The following is a 6,745-nucleotide window of genomic DNA, read 5'->3' on the forward strand; positions in this document are numbered from 1 at the left end:
CTTTCAGCTTTTTCTTCTGGATCAACATGACCCGCATTTACGTTTCCACAATGATTAAAAAAAAACAAAAACAGTAAAGCTCAGTTACATCTTAGTCACCAAGTCACCATAACAACCACTAGCAGCCATCTACAAGCCAACCTGCTTGTGATTCACACCAGGTTGAAATCGCTCATTTTTAATGCCACCAATGTAAATGTGAGGAATTGGCTTTTAGGGACAGTCTGCTGTAAAACAGGACAAATGTGAGGCCCACTGCTGGTTGTGATGGATAAACTGGGATGCAGTCGGTCTGTTTCTCTTCCAACATTTCTATGACCTTGTTTGGTAGTTTCACGAATACTTCAGTCTAAAATCTGAAAATAAATCCTCACTGGGACTCTCTGCAGGAAAACAATAAATCAACATTCCTCCGTGACCATTTCAGTCCCCATGTGGGCGGAGCTTAAGAGAGCAGAGCAAAGCAGAAGAATCAGGACTTTGGACAAACTAGACAGATTGTACAAATGTGAATATTATCTAAAGATCCCCGTTTCTCATTAGAAGTTGAAGGAAAAGGACATTCATTGAAGAGCATGTATCTATCATTTTCTATCAAACAACCCACACTCCTGTTTCGTCGCTCTTCTGTACGATTTGTCTAATGTGTGTTAATGTACCAACTGACGAGGCGCACTGCGGCGCTCCCAATGTGCGTTCCTCTGAGAGAGTCCTGCTGGGAAAAGGAGGTGAAAGAAAAAAAGTTTCATGCAACTAAAGACTAAATTTTCCCAAAAACGTTCATGTATTCAGTAACTGATGAATATTTGTAAATGTGGCTGAACACCTGGTTGTGTGGGTCATCATGGTCCCCAGAAGCTTCCTTCATGTTTCACCCTGGAGCAGCACAACAAAAAACACATTTCATGTCTGCACCTCTCATCCCACCGGTTAAATGGGCTGAACTGACGCCTGCCAGAGTCTCAGAAATTACCTTTGTGGTAAAAATTTTCCACCAACATCGTGTCTCTCGGAGACGGTGGCCGAATGACTCACCAGTGGAGAAACATTAAATCTATTGTGTAATAACTGCCTTCAGCAGAAATCTGCTGAGATCCAACATCTGCTCTAAAAAAGCCTGACACAAAAAAAAACACATCAACCGTCTTCAGCCTCTTCCAGCGTCTTCAGTTCTGTTCAGTTTGGCCTCCAGCTGTTCTTCACACCCGTTTCCGTCTTTCTTTCAGGCTTTTCTCTTATTATCCCTCACACTGACTTAGGCTCAGGATCTATTCTTGGTTTTCTATGTCTAAGACAGATTCTCCTCATTACTTTTGAATTTCTTATCTTTATGACAGATAGAGATCTGTTACAGCAAAGTCTTCTCCTCACCAACCTTTTCTATTTCTTTATATTCACCTTTGACTCTGTTTGTCCTTTTTTAACATCTTTTCTGTCTTGCGTCCATCCCTCTTTCATTTCCTTATTCCCTCTTTTTGTCATCCAGTTTTTTAAGGTTTGAATTCCTCACTTTCCTTTGTCTTGAATTCATTTCTCCTCTTTTTGTATTAATATTCATTAATCCATGTAAGCTCATACCCTCCTTTTCATTTTCTCCGCTCTTTTCCTATAATCCCTTTTCAGCGTTTTCTCATCCCTCTCTGTGCTTCCAGCTCACTTTCTTGTTTTCTCTGCAGCTGCACATTTCTCCCTGCTTCTTTCTGCAGGTTGAGGACTTGCAGGCATACTCTGCGTCTTCTTAAGAGCATTTTTCAGCCACCCTCCCTTTTTTAAACATAAGGGACCGAGTTTACTTCCATATCTGTTCCTTCTCCCCATCATCCTGATTTCCCCGTCTACTCAATTATTGTTTTTTGGTTCAGAAACAGTTTCTTATGTTTTCCTCTCTTCAGTTACTGTGCCCATATTTTCTGTTTTCTTTATGTATTGTTTGCTTAAATTTTAGTTTTTGAATTGAAAACCAAATTGAAAGGCAACTTGAGACTAGTTTTGGTTTCTTACAACTACAGGAATCATGCAGACATTCATTGCTAAGAATGAAAGAAGATCCATCATCATCACTCTGTTAATACCTCGGACCAATATCTCGTTGCATCTCATCACTTTACTAATGGGACAGACTGACAGATTAGCATAAAACATTATTTAATACATAAAAACAGAAGTAGTATTTTAACGGCTTTAGGCAGAACGGTTTGTAGTTTGCTGGTTCTGTTCCCTGATCCTCCAGTGTCTCCTGAAACCTCCTCAGTTCCCCTCACTATCCTCTGCAGGGCTTCTGCAGCTGCGTTTCCATTTCAAATGGAAAGTAACTGATGCAACATCAGGAGCTGCAGATTTATGGTAAATGGAGGCAAAAAAATCTAAACTATGGAAACAGACTCTTCAGAAGCAGTGAAGTCAAAGTTTAAGCACGACATCCTCTGACATTCTCCTTTAAACATTTCCTTACATGTTTATATTTACAGACAATGTTTATATTTACAGACAATAAATTATTAATTTAATCTCCAATGAAATCCAGAGAAAAGTCCTTAAATCAGCATCTCTAATGCTCCTTAGTGAACTGATTACTGTGTCTAAAAGTGACTAAATGTTTATCCAACAGTCAGTCTGAATGAGTTGTGCAGTTTGTTATAACTCAGCTGTGAGTTTATTTAATTTAAATCTGAATATTAGCTAAACATCTTTCTATGTTTCCATCTGTTGAAAACCTTTAACACATTCCAGATGACTTTCAGTCCTGATAAACGGCGGCGGCGTGCCGCTCCTCTCCACTCAGACCTCTCAGCATTTTCTGCCTGTTTGCAGTTGAGGATGAAACATTTAACGAGCCATAAAGGCTTTTCTTCTTTAAGCCTCTCGCTCTCCGTCGTCTCCTTCTCTCCAGCTGCATCAGTTCATCCACACTAATATCAATACAGCTTCAGCCAATGTAAGCAGAAAAAAATATGTTTGTCTATTTTCACTAAGTTGCTTTGACTCATTTGTTCTTAGCACACTGAACACACATTAAACCATTTCTAAGTTTTGGCATTACATTCATAATTTTGATTTAGTTTTATTTGCATGACCCACTAGGAACTGCCGAATGTCTGGTTGACACTTCTTCAAGGCTTACAGAGATTTTCTTTCATTGATGCTCATAATGCTAGAAGTGTTCCTGACTGGTGTGGGATATTCTTGTCTCAGCTGATGATCTGTTTTACTTATCCAGCTCCACTGCCATCCACAGCTCTCTGGCTGTTTTTACCGCCCTTCATCACACTTCCATGTTTCCTCACTTTTTCTCTTTCCAAATGTAACCCTGCCAGCCTTCTCCTTCTTACGTTGCTTCTCCTCTGCGTTAGCAGAGGGAAGGAGCAGGAAAGATGAAAAGGGCCCGTCTGATGCCTCTTTAATCCTCCGAGCCGTTCAGATTCAAATATTAATATTGTTTTGAATAATTCACATGTTGCTGGTCTTCACTGTATCAACTTAAATGAGCTGTCACATGTCAGCACAAATGTGTGTGTGTGTGTTGTGTGTACATGTTTGTGTGTATCACACCCAATCAAATTGAAAATACATTGTCAGTAAAAGCACATTTCTAATTTTAATTTAAGAATATTCATGCTTTGTGACTTTATGCCTCTAATTCAGGGCCACACTTTGTCTTCATTGAGAATGATTAGAAATTTCAGCAAATGATTCAGCTGCAGCTGGAACTGTGAACTTTGCTTAGTACTAAATAAAGATTAATGCCAAAGAGAAATCAGAAATGAAATGAAGTTGATTTTTTTAACAGCTGGAGCATTTGTTAGTATTTTTCAGCACCGTATGTTTTTGATTCTTTGCAGTTCTGTCACTTTAATTATTGAAATCCGTGTAAATATTATAGAAAAGTCAATGCTGTTCAAAAAGACAGGATATTGATTGATTGATAAACAAATATTAGGAAAACTTAATTTGCTTCTTAAAGGTGACCTACTGTGCTTCCTGGAACAGGTTAGGATAGGTCAATACAAAACATGTCCATTACCTTATTTTGCATAAATGATGAGATTGTAGTCTGCTCAATTTTATCCATCTCCTTTCAGAATGAGCTGTTTTAGGGCCTCTGTCACTTTAAATCCAAATAAGCTGCTGGCCACGCCCCCAACTCAACATTTACACTCAAAGGTCAAAGATGACTGCAAACAGATGTGAAATCATATAATCTTACACTTTTGAAAAGCAGAAATGGAGCCTTCTGCACAAAACATAAGAACACAACAAGTAGTTTCTGGATTGTAAGTCAACAACAAAACACTTGCCTTTTCCAGCAGCCATTGTACAGTGGCAAAACCAGCTGATCTCAGCTTGGGTTGCTAGGTAAAGCCTTCACATCTGGATTTAACCCGATCCATTGGACATCAAACTATTCTGTTACCCTGCATCTGCACTTTTGTGAATTAACTTATTTCCTTCACAGGTGAAAATAATTATACTTTAAAACATTTCAGGGTCAAAATATTTTCTCTAACCCATCAAACATTCAAACTTTCCTAGACAATTTCTTGAGGCGGGTCAGCAGCTGAAACACTAAAACTCACCTCAGTCTTAATCTGTTTTACTTTAACTAGAAGGAAGGAGTCTTGGGAAGGCAGTGATCTCCACAGGTGGTTTTCAGTTCTGACAAATCCTTCAGAAACAGAAGTTTTAAAAATAAATCCTATTCTGTCTGCTTTGTCTATCATCCACCACCTTTCTACGGTTTAATCACTCAATCTCATAAAGTCCTTTTCATCTGTCTCCTGCTACACTGCAAGTCCTTTTATATTCCTGTATGTCTCTGTGGGGAAGAGCTCTTGAATGTAAGCCTTTTTTTGATGGCAATCACATAAACCGACTCATAGTGGCCGGCTATTGAAAAGGTAGAGCAATAGAGTATTATCTCAGCTCTCCCTGGATGACACCCTGGACCCGTTAATAAAGGTCTTCAGTTGTCTGCAGGATTAAATCCGCCTCACTGGGAGGCGCCGCTGTGAAGTCAGCACTAATAATACTTACAGCGCTATGCTAACGGCAAACAGCAGAGCCAGGATTTTATACAGAGCTGCTTTTTTTACAATGGTTCATTTAACTTAAGCAAAGCTTTTTGTATAGAGCTGACTGGAGAGAGGGAATTAAATAACCATTTAAGCACTAATAGTTCAACTTTTGACCCCAGTGTAATGTAAGCTGTACTAAAAATGGGGCAGTTGATTTCAGAAGGATACGTTTATAACTTGATATAATACCTTCTCATCTACAAAAGCAGAAACGAAACAATTCCCAGCTGTTGCATTTTGGGTTAAGTAAGGCGTGTCTCTCCCAAACTTTTATATTTTTCACATTTGATCACAGAAATAAATTTTATTTATTCTTTATGATAAAACTGAGAACTTGTTAGAAGAAGAAAAAAAATAGAGTTCATCCATCCATCCATCCATCCATCCATCTGCTTCACTTTATACTTGCTCATTAAAAGTGAAGGTCCCTCAGTTCCCTCACACTGATCTAAATCACACACACACACATGCACACACACACACACACACACACACACACACACACCCCCACACACACACACACTTCAGGAACATGATCCTCACTCTGTCGCAATCCAGAACCTGAAACTCTCTTCATTAAAATCAATCACAACTCAATTGAGGCCATAAGAGCTTGGAGTGGCAATAATTAGTACAAGTGAATCACACAAACCTGTTAGTGTCGCTACACCAACGCTAACAGCATGAAATACTCAACCGGAAGTTAGAATCAGCTACTGACTCACACTGAACTCAGTGAATTTGTTCTCTGCAGCAGAATCAGCTGTGACTGTCCAGGAATGAAGAGTTAACAAGGAACGAAAGAGGAGAAACTGGAAAAAGATTCAGTTGAAACAAACCACCTCAGTTCTCCAGGAGCTGAAGGCAAACCAAACCTTCACCAAGTTGTGATAAAGAGTGTGACCTCCTGGTTTGTTGTGGACGGCCCTTCATCTTTATATCCTGGTAGCTACCCTGGCTCGTCATTTTTTTGTTACTGCTGCTCTATGATCCCTTCCCCACAGGAAACGCCGGTCGTTTCTCTGCTGGAAGTGACTTTTCTCATCAGTGTTGTGACATGACTTTAAAATAACAGCTGTGCTTTCGCAATGGATTTCATTTGGAAGGTTTTAGAAGCTGAACACTCAGAGGAGGAGCAGAGGAGACAATACTGGAGCGTTTTCATGCCCTAAATATGGAGAACTGACATTATTTGCATGAAAGAGTCAAAGATGACACATATGTCACATAAGTCAGTTAGGAAATGTAGAAAAACATTGAAACAGTCGGTGGACTGCTGCAGCACGAAGTCATTGCCACAGCAGCAACGTTTGACTGGATTTACATCCGTCCTGTTTATTATCCTTTTAAGTCATTTCTTTATCAGACTAAATACATAAATTAAGTGAAACTAGTGGCAAAAATGTATCTTTGGAAGCTGATTTAATGGATTTTATCAAACAAACCGCAAAAATAAAACACTGGATTTTAGATCATAGAAAACAAAAAATGATCTAGTAATTGAACCAACTGAAATACCAGATCTTACATCATTTCTCCAGATTGATTTTGTTTTTGACACTAACCCCCCAGGTTGCCTGTTTTCAGCAGAAGAAACAGGTTTTTTCATGTTTATCATGTCGTTGGGAGCTGAGCTCTCCCAAGGACATGATAATAACATCTTGTTTGTCTTC

This window comes from Poecilia mexicana, unplaced genomic scaffold (assembly GCF_051168715.1).
Source record: "Poecilia mexicana isolate PSO_F unplaced genomic scaffold, ASM5116871v1 scaffold_15, whole genome shotgun sequence".
Classification (NCBI taxonomy): domain Eukaryota; kingdom Metazoa; phylum Chordata; class Actinopteri; order Cyprinodontiformes; family Poeciliidae; genus Poecilia; species Poecilia mexicana.